The 12,695-nt window shown below is 41.0% G+C and overlaps 1 protein-coding gene across 11 annotated transcripts in view; it reads left to right on the top strand.

Annotated features, from left to right (window-relative positions):
• Positions 1–12,695, top strand: part of Tbl1x (transducin beta like 1 X-linked) — a 209,761-nt gene that overhangs the window by 149,828 nt on the left and 47,238 nt on the right. The window lies entirely within an intron of this gene.

Genomic DNA, 12,695 nt, shown 5'->3' with positions numbered 1-12,695 from the left:
AGGCAGAGGTTAGTAAACTATTGCCCACAGAACCACCAGCCACAGCCTGTCTTTGGTAGGTAAAGATTTCTTGGAATACACCCTTATCTATCTGTGTGCTTCTTAGTGGCTGTTTTTCTGCTCCCAGGTGGAATAGAATAGTTGCCTTAGATATTATATGACAACATCCAAGATATTTGCTCTTTGGCCCTTTCTTCTTTATAAGTTGACCAGCTTAGGTATTTTGTCACCATGATGGAAAGCAGATAGCAGCAGTGTCATAATGAGACATGTGACAGTATACAGCACTAGGATGTAGCAGTTGTATGTGCTCCGCTTCCCACCTCTTCATATGACCTGCCCCCATCATAGTCTCCCGGACTTGCTCTCTAGCAGACACTGTAGCTTCCAGGATTACCCCTTGAAGGTGAGTTGAGTGAACAGCTCAGTGGCAGCTGGGGTGTGATTTGATACTGCTTGTAATCCTTAAGAAGCCTGGTGGCCTGGTCACTATTCAGTCTTCATCCAGTAGATTACTATCCTTGTGTGATGTGATCTTCACTTACTGAACCCTGTACTAGACACAGACATGGGAAGGACTCTGTATTTCTTTTCCTCATTAAGGCGGGGGGTGCAGGTGTGGTGCACATGCTTTTAGTCCTAGTACTGGTGAAGCAGAGGATCGTTCTGAGATCGAGGCTAGCCTGGTCTACATAGCAAATTCCAGGCCAGCTGGGGCTACAGGGAGGTCCTGTCTCAAAAAGATCAAAACACCCCCCCACCACCAAAAACAAGACATGGTCTTGCTATGTATCCCAGGGTGACTCCAAGCTTTTGACCTTTCCTCAGTCTCCAAGGTCTTGACATTATAGGCATGCACCATCATACCCAGTTGACATTTTGCGGTGCTTTCAATGGACCGTGTTCTTCATGAGCTCAAGTATTTAAACACTTGGTCCCTAGTTGGTGACACTGTTTAGGGGAGATTATGTGGAGATGCAGCCTTGCTGGAGGAAATATGTTACTAGGGATGGGCTTTGAGGGCTTATAGCCCAGTCCTACTTCCTGTTCACTTCCTCTGCTTCCTGGGTGTGGGTTAAGATATGATCTCTCAGTATCCTTGTTCATCTACATGCTGCCATGTCACCCTGCCATTATGGACTCCTCTCCCTGAAACCATAAAGTAAAACAAACTCTTGCACAAGTTACTTTTGGTCATGGTGTTTTATCACAGCAACAAAAATTGACTAGTACATATTTCCTTTTTTACCTTATCCTTATCTTTATTGTTATTTTTATATGTGTGTGAGAGCGTGTAGGTGTGTGCATTCTAGGACACGTGCAGATGTCGGATGACAGACTTGGGTGTTGCTTCTCATCGTCCACCTTGTTTCAGACAGGGTCTGTGGAATCCAGGATAGCCAGCCTGTGGGCTTCCAGGGATTCTCCTGTCTCTGCCTCCCATTCAGTTTAAGAAAGCAGGGATTACAAATGCATGCTACTGCATCTGACTTTGCCTGTGTTCTTGGGTTCTGACCACCAGTTGTCACACTTGCAAGGCAAGTTCTTCATGTACTGAGCAATCTCTCCAGCCCCTGTTGTCTTTACCTTTAAAATACCTTCACCAGACTACCTTAGGAGTAGCCAAGACACAAAACATAACGATGAGAAATTGACTATATGTGTATTCAGAGCCAGGAGTGGAGTTTGTTGGTAGAGCACTTGCATACACAGGATCCCAAGTTCTATCCCCAGCACTATCCATCTTTTAGGTATCTAAACTATGTCAGTCAATCGTGGGTCTATCTGTCTTTATCTATCATCTGTCTGTCTATCTATCTATCTATCTATCTATCTATCTATCATCTATCTATCTATCTACCTATCTATCTATCATCTATCTATCTATCTATCTATCTATCTATCTATCTGTCATCTATCTAACAGTAAGTTTGTTATAGACAGCGGACTCTGGCTTTCTACCACATAGACATATAATTTCAGCCTTTAAGTTGTGGTCATTACACCATAAATTCTGGCCATTCATTTTGAGTCTCCCTTCTTATTACCTGTATTTTATTGTTTTTTGCCCTCCCTCCCTCCCTGTTTGGCTTTAGCATTTACAGTTGGTATCTTTAAGTCATCACAATTTGTGTTTGGGTGGCAGTGCCGTATCTTCTATAACAACCTTACAATGTCTGTCTCTAGTCTTGAACTATTACCGGGCAGTTTGGTGTTATATATGCTATGAACACAGCAACACACTTCTTAAATTTGCATCAAAGAGTCTTCGTGAGTGCTTGTTTACTTACATGAGAAATATTTGACGCCTACAGTTGACTACCATGTTGCGAATGAACAGTAATGGCAATTAGAAAGATAGTTATGGAAAATTCTGCGTTTATGTCTTTATATGTTTAGAACTTGGTGATGACTCCCTACACCATGCAGAAATGAGTTACCAAGAGTGTGCTTGCCTTTTCGTAGGTACCGTGCAGAAGACATGAATACTTGTGGAGGGTTATCAGCAGCTATTGTCTGAATACCTGCCAACTTTCTTTGCAGACTGCAGTAGTAATCATGTTCCCCTTCTTAAATATAGGTCAAACATTGCCCAAATCTTGTCATACTCTCTAGAGTAATGATCCTTTGGCATGCTAAGGGGAGATCGATGTCACAAGCCAAGATTGCTCTCTGCAGAATGTTAGCCATCAAAGACACTCAGACTCCAGTTTTGGCTTGTAGACACAGAACAGCAATTTTTGTCGTTTTACCAATGGAGACTATTTTTAAAATAAGATTTTCTTCATTGATCCTTGGTTTAAATTTATAGCTGTCTATTATGTATATGTTATTCAGACTCATTTTTAGAGGCGTTAAGTTTAAATCCTTGGAACTTGTATATGAAATTAGAGTTATTAAGAAGACAGTACCATAAATATATGACATAAATGCAGTTTTTGAAGGAAAGGGATCACTTGCATGGTGCCTCTTCAGGAATGTATATAAATACAAAAAGTCTTTCATTCAGCACACTGACAGAAATAATCCATGTAAATCAGGGCTTCTTAACCCTTTTCCACTTGTGAAACTGTTTTGCCCAAGGTATTTTTATACAAGTCTGCATATATAGGTATATAAAGTAAGTATACAAATAAACATTTATTGATAAATCATAAAGACATCTGTTCTTTGATAAATAGCTATAGTTTTGTTGTTTACCATGAAAGTAGATTTGCATAGTAATGAGATGATAAGCATGTTTTCTTTTATATGAAGAATTAAACCTTAGCTAAATACTTGATACCACAAGATGTAGATCCTTTTAGCTGTTTTTCAAAGTTGATGGATAGTTTGAATTTATAATCTTCAGTGCTTGAGAATGCCACTTTGCATAATATAGGGTACAATGTTTAGGGCCATTTCACAAATGGTTGGAAATTCCTAATTCTAAGCCAAAAGTCATTAAATTAAAAAAAATATCAAAACTGAAGTCAGGGCTCGGGACTCGGTAGGTAAAGCACTTTCATGGGAAGTGTGAGGACTGGAGTTCAGATCCCCACCTCTAATTCCAGTCTAGGTAAACCAAGATGGGATCCCTGGAGCAAGAGCAGCTATATCAGCGTTAAGATCTTGCCTCAGTCAATAAGGAGCAATCCACCTCGATTCCTGACATCAACCTTGGGACTTCTTCCCACATATGCTCATGCACCTCCCACATGCAAACATATATACACACATACATGCAAGCACACACATGAAAACGGCAAAAGGAAAAAGCCCAGAAAATTTTAAAATAAACTATTCTAATGCCATAAAATCCAAAGATACACTAACTTGATAGTAACATGCTGAGGAATGAAAGCAGGAAAATATGAAGTCTCTGTTTTCTGTAATTAAGTCCTTCTGTTTCTGTAAGAGCAGAAAAATCTGTAGGGTATTCCAAAAGTGATTAAAAAATAAAAACAAAAGCAATAGTGATGGCATGAGAAATAATTAAGACTCTGTCGGGTTCTCCCTCCCCACGCCCGTTGTCATTGTCATGGTTTCATGGGTAGAAAGAAAATTGAGGGTGGTGGCCTGATTTTAATTCCCAATGGATAAAAGCTCACGTAGCCTGCCCTACTTCTGGGGACTGTCATGATATTAAAAGTAACATTGAGTTTTGTAAGTCATTGGTATCTTGGCACACTTACAAATTCATTTCAGTCAAAAACTGCTGTAGATTTAGGCTTCCCAAAGTCCATTGGGAATTACACAGTAGTTTCTTAATTCTTTTGGAGAATGCGTGAACTTTTTGTATGCTCATGTGTGTACATGTAAATGTAGGTGTTCCTGTACATATGCATATGTAGAGGCCGGAGGCCCAACTTATGTCGACCTTGGGTGTTGTTCCTCAGGAGGTGTCCGCCTTGTTCGTTGAGATCATGTGTGTCACTGGCCTGGTGCTTACATTTACTTGGTCCTCCAGGCATTACCTGATACCCCTGGAGTGATCCGCATAACTTCTCCTGCTTGAGAATCACTGCATTAAAGTATGCAAGCACAATCGTCTCATGATACTGAGAATTCCGGAACTAATCCATGCCATATGCCTCTGAATGGGAAAGTACTTTCATTTGGGTACATGGTTAGTGAAGACTTAGTCTACAGGGAAATGCTTTGTGTGTAGTGGCTGTAAAGGATTCTGCAGAGTGGTGTGTGGTGTGAGCTTTTGGCATGGATGGTACTTGCCAAGCTGGGTTCTGCAGTGCTCTTATTGGCCAGTGGCAGCGCTTAGGCAGCTTCCTGGTTCCTGTCTAAGCTGGTTGCTTTGCTTGCTGGAACCACAGCATCTGCCTTCTTCCCAAGGTCCCAGGTCATGCCACCTCACCTTGCTACTACAGCACTGTAAGCTTTCATCCTTGGGTAAGGGTAGGTTTACGTAAGGGAGGCTAAAAACTATGTAAGACATTTCCATGCTTCACCAGGGACTCCTAGTAATGGGAAATAGGTCTTCAAATATACATGCATTTTCTACATTAATCACAATTATCTAGTGTCTATACTGCCCAATGGATAAACAAGGCTGATTATTGGCACTATAGAGTAGTACTCAGCCAATAAAAAGGAATGAACTACAAATCCATGCTGCAAAATGCTGAATGTTGGAAGTATGCTCACTGAATGAAGCTATACACAGAAGGTCACACACCCTGATTTACATTTATGTGAAATCTTCTACACAGGCAAATCCATGCCCACAGGCATCCAGCTGGCAGGTGCAGTACCCCACAGAGGAGAAAGTGGCGAGTGACTGCTAATAGATAGAATCTTTTCCTTTTGAATGGTGAAAGTGTTTTGGAACTTGATGTGGTTGGTAGTTCCTTAAGATGGGATGGTACTAAATGCTGCCAGACTGCACACTTTCAAAATGATTAATTTAATGTTAAGTGACTTTATTTTACCCTGACTAAAACTACAGAACAATTGCCAAGGATGCAGGAGTGTATTTAGTGAGATGGAGCTGGAATTGTGATGTTCTTGTTGATTTAGGGTAAATGAATCTTGAAGGCAGGAATTCCTTTTGTGATGAAAATATTTTGAAATTTGACATCGTCTTTAAGAGTCTTTAAATTGCTAATGCTGTTCTCATACGCAAAGAATATAATTCCCAAAATGACTGCTTTTGAGAAACATTTTTTTTAAAATTTAAAAGCAATAAAAGGAATCATTCATTGCTTAGGATCATCATTTCTTATGTGCAGCTTAAAAATTCTATGGACTGGGACATGGTTCAGTGGATAAAGCTCTTGCTGCTTAGCTTGAGGACTAGAGTTCAGATTCCCAGAACTTCCATGAAAGCATGGTAGGAGTGATGGTTGACTATAGTCCCAGAGGCAGGTCTCTAGAGCAAGCTGTCTAGCTGAATCTGTGAGCTCTGACTTCAGTGAGAGACTCTGCCCCATTAAGTGAAGTAGTCAGTGATCCAGGAAGGCACCCAGCATTCACCTTTGTTCTCCACACAATGGGCACGTACACACACACACACACACACACACACACACAGGAAAAGAAAATGTTCCACCTGGGCTGCTGGTGGGCTGTGTGAGCTGTTACATGCCTGTAACCTCAGTACTTGTCTATGGTCCCAGTACCTTCACCTGAAGTCCCAGTGCTCCTCTCTGGTATCTGTGCTCACCTGTGGTCTCGGCCCTCACCTCATCCCAGCACTCACCAGTGGTCCCCGAGCTGACCTCTCATTCCAGTGCTTAGCTAAAACCCCTCTAGTTCTGGGCCTGTAGCCCCAGCACCCGGAGGGCTGAGACTGGAAGATTATTGATTCAAGTCCAGCCTAGACTACATATGACACCCCCATAAACTAAATAAATAAAACTAACAATTCTTTAGAGTGCTTATTTCTCAAATCCATAGAGGTGCCCTAAAGCACTGAAAAGTAATGAACAGGGTTTGCATCTAAGTGGGAGCAAAGACAGCTTATAACAGAATGTTTGCCTAGATCCCTGTGACGTCTCCACCCTGTGGAACAGTAATTGCATGAAGAATTAAAGGATGGAAAAGTAACTGACTGTAAATGCTGGTCATGTGTGCTCAAATAGAGCAGTGTAGTGAGATGTCACCTCAGGGGCATAGAACGAATGCTCATTTACAATCCTGAAACCACTATTGCTAATTTGTGCTTATGCCTGGAAATGTGGTGCCAGAATGACAGGAACTTGGAGTTCAGCTCAGTTGACAGGGCATGCATGCACTTAACATGTATGAGGCACTGTTATGTCCCTGTTTCCTCTAGGATAAAACCTTCATTTTGGAGGGAAATACCTTAAGAGACAGGGTGTTCTAGCGATGTGTATACAAAACATTCCATCCTGGAGGGAGGTTCATTAAGATACAAGACCTTCCAAAGGGAAGGGAAACATTCCAGCCTGCAGGGAAGCTCCTTAATCTCAGGAAGTAAACACCTCACTGCTTGAGGAAGTCCCTGAAACTGAGGAGATTCAGTAGGCCCCTCCTCTTCATGCAGAAGTAAGCAGTAAGGACAGCTCTCAGACACTTGAGTCTCTTGCAAGGGGCTCAGACCAGCTCTGCTGCCTGGAAGAGACAGAGACAAGGAAGAAACAGAGCCGAGTCAAGCCATCTGGCAAAGGCTGAGACCAGCCAAGCTGCCAGGAAGCGGCTCAGACTAACTGCGCCCCTAGAAGAGACACTTTTCAACCTGTTAAGCTGCCTGCAAGTTGTGGAGTGTGCTCCAGGCTTCCAGTCATCACCCATGTTGGGCTGAGCTTTTGTTGTTGCAGCAGTATTTGTGTCATTTCTGCTCCTGTAAGTAACCCCTACCCACATTTCCTGTAAGGACCCCCCCCCAAAATCCAGAAAAAAAACGCCAAGCTGATTTTGGTAGTACCTTTACTTTCCTTTGGTCTGTCATTAGTTTGCTGTTTGGGGTGAGTAGACACTTGTTCACAGTTCCCTGAAAATAGTGCCACACAGCAGGCCCTGGTTTCAATCCTAGCACGCCCTCCTCAAATTAAGATTTTAAAAACCATTGAGAGAACTGGGGATCTACCTGTAGTCCGGTGGTAGTGAAACGGGGAGAAAGTGGGTCCCCCTAGAGGGTTCTTAGTCTCATTCATAAAAGAATTTAAGAATGGACCCAAATGGAAGCTTTTACAATTTTATTAGACTCTTAAAGACAAATCCTCAGGGCAGGCGAGCTGGTCATCTTGGCAGCTGCCTTGAGGAGGTGAATGGTGGGAAGAAAGAAAGAAATCCATGAAGCCATGCAGGTTTAGAGCCTGCATGGAGGTCAGACACGTGGCTAACCTGCATGGAGGTCAGGCACGTGGCTGAGTGGCAGCCACATGGCTGGGAAAGGGACGCTTTTAGTGAAAAAGTGAAGAAATACAAGGTGCTAGGGGCAGCCCGAAGCCTTAACGAAAGCATGGTTAGTAAGAAAGACATGAGGAAGAAGAGGAGAAATTAGCTTTTGGAAAGCAGACAGACTTATGGAGACCTACATGACTGTGGCTGCTGGAAGTTTTGCGAGCTGCAGCTAGTTCCAGGCAGGAAGTATTTGTTACCTCATTAACACACCAGGTATTCTGCCCATCTATTTAGCATAACTTGAAGTGAACCTGCCTTCCTAGGAGTGGTTCTGTCACCAGGTAATTGACCAGTGAGACTGGCAAAGTAGGTTCTCCAACAGGTAGACTAGTGATTTTATAGTCTTGGCCAGTTAAACAAATGGGGCTTATTGATACTCCTATGGCAGAGTAATTGGCTGCTATGTGCAAGGTGTTGGGTTCTTTTCTAATAGCAGCATTGGAGAGGATGAGGCAGAATTGCAACTTTAAGGTTAGCCTCGGACATTAATTCTGCCACATACTGTCTTAAAATAAAACAGGACAGGGGATATAGCTCAGTGCTAGTGTACTTGCTTAGCATATGCAAGTTCCTACATTCCATACCCAGTACCAAACACACACATGAAAAATTCAAAAGAAATATTTCTGAACTCCAATATCCTTGTGAAAATATTACACTTCCTTCTGGTATTTTGCAATACAGACAGACATCACAAAGCTATGAATGTTGTAGAAAGAGTTTGGAATTACAGTGTTCAGGTGTGTAGCCAGATACTCTAATGTTCTGGGTGTTACATATATGCTGCATCATTCATTGTTCTTCAATTGTTCATGAAGATCATATTATTTATATACCGTGTGCCCAACCTAGACTGCACATCAGCAGGGAAGATGGGATTTGTCCTTCTATTAAGGAGGACAGGGTAAAACTTATGCTGTGAATAACTTGATAGAAGGAAATAGAGGATACCCTGGAGGTGAAAGGAAGGTAGGGAAACAGCTTATGACCCCATAATTCTGTGTTCTGCATAGGGAACAGAGTAAGCATAAAAATTACAGTTGTTTCATTAAGAAGATGCATTATTTTCCTTAGGTAAAGGTTCAAAGGCAGACAGCCTTTTAAGAAGGGTTGGTAAGAGATCTGAAGGATTGAATTGGCCAGTGTTTTATTTATTTACATTTATTTTTCCAGACAGGGTCTCTCTGAAGACCCTGAACTCTGTATCTTCCTGCTTCCACCTCCCAATTCCTGTGATCATAGGCATGCATCACCATACCCAGTTAGGCAGTACTGGGCATGCAACCTAAGATTTTCCTGTGTGCTAGGCAAGTGCTCAGTTGAGTACATCTCCAGTTTCTTCGACTAGTGTTTTAAAGGCAAAGAGCTGACTGTATGTGACTTCCCACCTGTGTATAAATGCCATCTGCAGTAACATCTCAGAACACTTGGGGTCTCCAGCATGACTAAAAGACACAGACAGATGGATAGGGAAGGAGGATCAGTGAATTACACACTCATAAGTTATTTTGTATTTTATTTGATTATAGTGCTTAATTCTTTTTTAGAATATTTCTTAAAAATGTTTTATGTATCAATGTCTTGCCTGAACGTATGTAAGTATACCACATATGTTTAATGTCCGTGGAGTTCAGAAGAGGGCATCACCTGGAACTGGAGTTTGGGACGGTTCTTAGCTGCCATATGGGTGGTGGGTACTGCATCTGGATCCTCTGCAAGAGTAGCCATGCTCTTAACCACTGAGCCATTTTTCCAGCCCTAGTTTTCATTTTTCTTTCTTTCTAACTTTCTTTCTTCTCCTTTTTTTCTTTTTCTTGTTTTTGAGACAGTCTCCTTGAAGCCCCAGCTGGCCTGGAACTCTGGAGAGATCCACCTGTCTCTGCCAAGTGCTGAGATTAAAGGCGTATGCCAGCACACTGGGCCTTATGTGAACTTTCTTGACAGCAGCAGTTTTATTGTGTGCTTATATATATATGTATGTGTGTTTGGCATATATATGTATTCATAGGGTTATGCAAGACTGCACAAGCATGTGCGTACTCACAAGTATATGGAGGCCAGAGGTCAATGTCTGGTATCTTTCTCTATTGTTCCACCTTACATTGTTTTGAACTACACTTCTGTCCTTGTGTGAGTGTATGTCTGTGCGTGCCAAGTGCACGCACCATGGGGTATGTGTGAAAGTCAGAGGACAGCTTTCTGGAGTCTGTTCTCTCCTTTCCCCTTGTGTGAGTGTACGTCTGTGCGTGCCAAGTGCACGCACCATGGGGTATGTGTGAAAGTCAGAGGACAGCTTTCTGGAGTCTGTTCTCTCCTTCCCCCTTGTGTGAGTGTATGTCTGTGCGTGCCAGGTGCACGCACCATGGGGTATGTGTGAAAGTCAGAGGACAGCTTTCTGGAGTCTGTTCTCTCCTTCCCCCTTTTGCGGCTCAGGGATCAGATTTAGGTCATCAGACTTGATGACAGGCACCTTTACCTGCTGAGTCACCTTGCTAACCCCATCTTATTTTAATACAGGGTCTTTCACTGAACCTGGAGCTTGCTGACTGACTCGGCTGTCGGACCAGTGAGCTCTGTGGATTTGCTGGTCTCCATCCCCTAGTCTGAGGCTACTGATACGTACTGTCATGCCCAGTTTTTTATATGGGTTCTAGGAGTCTGAATTCAGGTCTTCACGTTTATACAGCAGGCACTTTACCTATTCAGCCATCTTTCAAGGCCCGAGAGAACAAATTATTGATGATATTTCTATTTTAGGTGCTAATCATAGGAAAACAAACAAAAAAGCAGGCATTATAAGGACTGATGTCTCTTTTTAATTTATTGTTTTTGGCAATGAACTAATTATTTTTGGACATGTTGCATAATCAGATGAAATGTTATTAATTAACCAAAGTCATAATTCCCATTTTTTGGTGTTGATTACACACAGATGATAAGTTAATTAAGCTTACAGAGTTTCACAACATATATAAAAGATAGTCTTTAGTTTTAAAACTCTAATTTGTGAATTACCATCTGTTTTGGACCAAGGAAAATAAGAATTTGATGCTGAAGTTTTTTTCTGAACAGCTTGTAAGAAGAACTGTTGGTATATTAATTGCTTATTTAATTATGATGGAGTTTAATGTTTTAATTTGAAGGCAGCTTGGAGCTCATTGGGGTGACAGCTGCTCATATTTTGATACTTTATAGCATTTAGCTATTTCATCATAAGGCTTATCCCCCCACCCTGATAATTTACAACTCATCCTGTAAAGAGCCCTCCACTTCCCCTTCAACATTCTTTAATAGTCTTACCCTTTTTCATTTCCAGTGCATTTTTCTCTTTTAAAAAAAGATTTATTTTTATTTTATGTGTGTGAGTGCTTGCTTGAATGTATATATGTATGTGTGCCATGTGTGTGCAATACCTGCTGTGGACAGAAGAGGGGGACTGGATTCCCTTGAACTATAGTTATGAACAGTTGTGAGTTACAAGAGCAGCCAATGCTCTTAACTACTGAGCCATCTCTCCACCTCCCCATGTATGTTTTGTAACTAAGTTTATTTTTGTTTTATAAGCTAAATTGATATTCCTTTGTACCTGGTTCACTATGGTTTGGTGCATTTTAATTTTTATTCAAAGAGTTTGTAGGTGAATTTTGTGTTTCTTTTTTTATGCTGGTTATTTTTATCTCCAACATCCTTAGGATTTCTTCTTTTTTTATGTTGGAATGAAATGTAGAGGTCTGTGACCTTTCCTGTCAAATCTCTTTCATTTGCTTCCTTTAAACAGCAAAGCTATAAACATGACTCAGTAGGAACAATTTGCTTGAATTTCCTGAAAATATTTTATGAGGTCCTTATAAAATCAGTAAGAAACGCCTTTCATCACAACTTCACTTATGGATTTGAGTTACAGTAAACCTCAACTTTTTTCTTAAAATAAATAATTTATTGAGAATTTCATACATGCATATAAGGTGTTTTGATCAAATCCATGTCCACTGCCTCCCCTCTAACTCCTCCCATATCTCTTCATTACTTTTTTTCTGAAAGTTCATGTACTGTTTCTTCTTTTATTTATTTATTTTTATGGGGCTTTTGGATCCTCTAACATTCCCCCCTCTGAAGAGGTAACCCTAAAATCTTTTAAGGATTAGATACAAGCTCCCAAATACTTTTGACATTTTTGGCCTTTGGAACAGAGTATGTTGCTAAGAGGCCCAAGGACATTTTGACTTACTTTTCTTTGGGGTCTTTTTACCTTAACTGCCTAGCCAATTCCTACCCTCCTATTTTTATCACATCATCCTCTGAAGAGGTTACCCAAATTTTTAACTTTTGCTCAAGATGGTTGAATAAGAACTTCAAAATGCCGGAAATAGTAATTTCCTTGGTTCTTGAATTTTCCAATGATTTTGGATAGTTTAAACTAGAAGCTGGATTCATTTACAACTAAAGACATTTTATAAGGCCGGAAGTATATCTTGTTAAGTAATTGCTTATTGGTTTGTTTATATTCCTAGTTACTGAAAAATAAAAGCAATTTGATGTGATGTAAAGGATGATGTTTTCATCAGCTGGGAGCCTAGATTTTTCAAAATCAACTCAGGGGCCAGTGAAATGGCTCACAGGGTAAAGATGCTTGCCACCAAGCCTGAGGACCTGATTTCAATCCCTGAAACACACGTGGTGGAAGGGGAGAACAGACTTCTGAAAATTGTCCCCTGGCCACCATATGTGCAAGTGCACACACTCTTACATGCATGCAGGCGTACACACAATAAATAAATAGATAAATAAATAAATAAATAGTTTTTTTAAAAAAAAGGAAATCAATTCAGGCA

This window comes from Nannospalax galili, unplaced genomic scaffold (genome assembly GCF_000622305.1).
Source record: "Nannospalax galili isolate Female #2095 unplaced genomic scaffold, S.galili_v1.0 scaffold723, whole genome shotgun sequence".
Taxonomy (NCBI): Eukaryota; Metazoa; Chordata; class Mammalia; order Rodentia; family Spalacidae; genus Nannospalax; species Nannospalax galili.
The sequence above is the reverse complement of the archived record's forward strand: the minus strand, read 5'-3'. Positions and strand labels throughout refer to the sequence as shown.